The sequence below is a fragment of the Frankliniella occidentalis genome, unplaced genomic scaffold, assembly GCF_000697945.3.
Source record: "Frankliniella occidentalis isolate FOCC.00 unplaced genomic scaffold, Focc_3.1 Scaffold18, whole genome shotgun sequence".
Classification (NCBI taxonomy): domain Eukaryota; kingdom Metazoa; phylum Arthropoda; class Insecta; order Thysanoptera; family Thripidae; genus Frankliniella; species Frankliniella occidentalis.
In genome coordinates, this window is record NW_026267148.1 from 634,083 (window position 1) to 638,671 (window position 4,589).

Sequence of the window (4,589 nt, forward strand, 5' to 3'; positions counted from 1 at the left end):
GGGGGGGGAGGGTTCTGATGAGAGTTTCATCTCCAGACTGATCTGAATGTTAATGTGCGCTGGAAGGGGAGGAGGAGGGCGAGGAATTACAGAGGAGGCCTCGGCAAAGGACCCGCCGCCGCCACGACACGGCAGGGCGGGACGGGCGGGGACACCCCCTCACGCTTCGACGCGCGTGACCGTACGAAAGACCGCGCCGGCAAAGGCGGCGGCCTGCCTATATAGCTGCACTCAGGCGATATAGTCGGCCGGGCCGGACCCGCAGGATCTCTGTCGTCGGTGTCCCGCTCCCGCTGACACCCGACACGACACCTCGGGCCCGGCCCGCATGCCGACACAGAGAGGCCCTGCGCCGAGCGGCGCCAGGGCCGCGGGGCGCGTCACGTCCGCACGCCGCCGTCCCTTCTACTCGGCCGGATACAGCGGCGGCGCGGGGAGCGGGGGCGGTCGTGCACGCCGGGACGGTGCATGGACACCGCCACGACCGGGGCGCGCAATCGAGTCTGAACTGAACATTCCAAACTCGCCCGAACTCGCTATACCTCCCGCCTCTCCGTCCATTGCAGTCAGCGCTCACGCCGAAACTTTTCGTTCAAACGTCGCTCTATCTACTGCCCCCGCCGAAACAGCCCCTCAGAAGCGCATCGCGGATCGAGGTATCGTCGGGCAACATCGGGCACCACCACCATCGGGTACGCCCATCGGGTACCACCGGCTGTTATCGACCGGCATCGGGTATGCGAGGCGGCGCCCTCCTCGAAGCGCCTTGTGGTGCTCAGGAGGGCGAGAAGGACTCGGCGGACTTGGCGTGGAGCCGGGCAGGGCCCCAGCTGCAGCACGGCGGAGACGGGGGAGAATGGTCAAGAATGTGCCGGGTAGCAAGCTACCTCCTGCTACCCCTCACCACTGCAAAATGCTTCCGGAGTACAGGTCCGTAATGCACACGCTATTCATTGCTTACGAGGAATTTTCAAGCATTGTTTATTGTTTTACTTGCTAGTTGCTCGTACAGGACTTTAATCTTATAGGATTATGAAAAAACTACAAAGGAATTAATTAGACGTAGAAGGCACTTTGACTGTGCCCCCCCCCCCTTCCCCTTTTCTCTCTCCCTCTCCCACACACCTCCGTCCGACCTGTGCACCTTGCCAAAGAGCAGTCCCAAACAAGTTTTACCATTAACAAACCTCTACCCGCACTCGACAAGGATGACGAGTGTTTTGACAGGTTGCACTAGGAAACGGAGCGCTGAGCCACAGGAGCGGTAAGCAACCCTACTCACACGCTAACGAGCGGTCATGTGCAGATCGAACCCCAAAGCTCTGGCCTTGGTAACTTTGGCGCGAAGTCCGTGAGATGCTCGAATGAAAGTCACCGTCCTGCAGCCACACAAATCAAGCGGTGCCATTTGCCTATCTCGCACCCGTTGGTCCGTTCCGTTAGTGCTGCGAGAAATCAAAACGGGTCGGGAGGGAGTCTAACGCATGAGCGCCTGGTCCGGACGCCCCTGCCCCCCGCAGCCCGAGCGGTACTCGTCACGGAGTAACATAGATGGAGCCTCGGCTGCCGTATTTCAGCGAATGAAAGCGGGGCCCGGCTCACGTCCGTGTTCTGGAGTTGTCAAAAGTCGCCACTAGGTAGGCGCTAGTGCCGCTATGGCTTCGTTAGCTGCAGTGCTATGTGGTGCCACAGCGACGAAAGCGCCAAGTGGCAAGAGTTGCAAGCTACTAAACCCGGACATGTTTGGGAGCCATTCCGTTCAGGGCAGCCGAGGCTCCATCTATGATACTCCGTGCTCGTTGACTGGCACTCAACAAGTTCCACTATATGGGACAGCATAGGCGTAGGCGTATCTGCGATACCCCGCTCCCCGTATTTGAATCATCATGAGCACCCAATTCTTTTACTCTATAAGAAGGGACCTCGAGGTCATCGATCGCTGAAGTGTGGAACTCCACTCACATAGGAACGTGAGTTAGAACTCAAATAGAGTGAGATACACGAATTGGCCCCCGTGGTTAAACATCAGTTTCGGGAAGAAAGCATGTTCTTTTTTCACTCCACTCCGAGGTTCAGCCTGCACAATGGCTCGCTTTGGACGCCACCCTGCCTGCCAGGGGGGGAAGGGGGGCATGGATAGAGACAGCACGGCAAAGCGGTGCGGCCATGCAGCGTTGCAGCGGCCGCCGCCGCCGGGCGCCCAACCCTCTCTGCCCCCACTTGCTGAATCCTTCGCACTGCCCAAGCGGCGCTAATGAGAAAATTTAGCAAGCGAGGAAACGAGAGCGGAGAAATGGAGTGTTGCACTGCAGCAGAGAAGAGCCAGGACCCTGGACGAAGAGAGAGGGAGAGGGAGGGAAGGGGAGGGGGTCAAACGTTAGCGGCCGACGACTTGGAGGAGGACGACGACTCTGAGAGGATTCCCTCGGCGGCTCCTGTAAAGTAAAGGACAATTTGTCAACTATTTTTCCCTAAGCAGCCCCCGAGTGCAGAGCGCAGGAGAAGGATGAAGCCAGCGCGGGAGAGAAGCCGACGGCGGTGGCCGTGTCCACGATTAGGGTGACCAGAGGAGCGGACCGTCTCGAGTCTGTTTGATTATTCGTGCCAAATTAAAGTCTAGTCAAGTCAACTCCTTAAATAGTGCAGACAAAACCAACACGGGCTTTTGCGCGAGCCGCTCACCACAGCGCGCCGCGGTCGTCTCCTTCTCCCGCAGTCTCGCCGAGCGGAGCGTCTCTGCAGCGGGCCGATCCCGCCCTCGACGCGTCTCGAGGGCGCGTGGCGCGGCCGCCGCCGGCAAAGCGAGGAGCAAACACGAAATAGTAACGCAGGTAAGAGGGTTAGACCCCTTTGTAACGATAAGGCACAGCCTCGGCACAGCCTGCCCTGCCCTGCCCTGCCCTGCCCAGGCCTCTCCGAGCCTCGAGCACCCTCTCGACGTGTCCCTCTCCACGTGTCCTTACCGGCAGCTAACCCCCCTTCCCCCAACGATCTCTCTCTCTCTCTCTCTCTCTCTCTCTCTCTCTCTCTCTCTCTCTCTCTCTCTCTCGGGGCAGCCTCCACCTTTTGCGCCCCGGGAGGCTGCGCGCAGAGCTGAGCGGAGCGGCTTCAAACAGCATATGAGATGGTGATGGCTCGCGAGCTGCACACGTCGTCCACCCCGGCCTGCCTGGCACACCCCGCACCCCGCCCCGCCGCTCAACGCAGAACGTCCTGGCGGCGAATTTACAGTACAGAAGCGCGCTGGAATTGAAAAACGCGCCAACACGAAAATTCGACTCATGCGTCACGTCGAAGCACCCCCTCCCTCCCTCCCTCTCCCTGGTCCCTTTTTCCTTCCGGGTCCGCTCGCGAATTTAATTGCCGGGGAGCGGAGGGGGAGACGCGCCCGCTGCACGGAGCACAAACAGCAGCGCCAAAGCAAAAGTCGCAATGGTGCCCGACCATAAAATTTGGAAGTTCCCTAATAAATCCACTTGTGCGGGAGGGGGGTGGCGGGGGTGGTGGCGAGGAGGGGAGGAGAGGGTAGGGGGGCTAAACCAACGGCGGAATACTAGAGGACAGCTCTATGGCACCACTTTTATGAGCGCGTTTTCGGGCGCAAGCGTGAGTGCGTGCGCGCGTGATGTGCGTGCGTGCGTGGCACACACAACAACAAAAACCCCTGGCGCGCAAGACGGCAGGCAGCAGGGGGCGGTGGGAGGCCTGATAACGCACCTTTAAGATAAGCTTATGGCGGGGGCCAGAAGAACAACTCCAGTGACGGCAACAAGATATGCGCCCCTGCCCGGCGGGGTGCGAGTGCAGCGCAGGCAGCCGCATGTGGTGTTTCATCATGAAGAGGGTGTGTAGCAGGCACTACCTTATCTGCGGGGTCTGACTTCAGTTGTACATCACAGAGGACGGGAATTTTACGGAATTTACCAACCACCACAGGAATTTAATGTCACGTGTTGTACAGGTCACAACATTGAAACATATTGGGTATACATGTACACAACCGCAAAGTGTTTCATGTGTGCAAAGTACGTAGAAGTAATGTGATGTGTACACGGTACACGGAAAGTAAAAGACTCAGCTCGGTAGAATCAGTGGCGTTGGGGCGATGCTCCTGCGGTCCTACCCGCTCCCACGCGCCCGCCTGCACCAAGCCCACCAACCACCTCGGTTTCGGGATTGAATTCTCCCCTTGCAAAGAGAAATGACACCGAATCTGTTTTTCTGCGCGCTAAGTTGGCTGGCGCCGGCGGCGGCGAGGCTCGGCGGGGTGGCGGCCGCGTATACTTTTACTCGGCCCGCCGCTACCCCCCGTCCCGCCCCACCCTGCTGCTCCAGCTCCTTCCTTGTCCGGTCATACTTTGCACCCCGAGGGGCATAACTCAAGATTTATCCTAGCACGCCCGAGTAGGGGGAAAAAAGAAGAAAAGAAAAACACGTTCGTCTTTTTCGGTCGTATCGATTTCCTTTGACAGCGAGCGAGCGGCGCAGAGCGGCGGCCCGCCTGATCGAGGCCGACAAAAACATCACGGGATCACGGCCATGTTTGATACATGAAATTGGTGGGCGCACGATCCGGCTGGGGGGGGGGG

The 4,589-nt window shown here is 59.1% G+C and overlaps 1 protein-coding gene across 1 annotated transcript in view; it reads right to left on the minus strand.

The window, feature by feature from the left end:
- Positions 1-4,589, minus strand: part of LOC113213380 (Schwann cell myelin protein) — a gene marked incomplete in the record, with an annotated part of 223,765 nt that overhangs the window by 82,846 nt on the left and 136,330 nt on the right.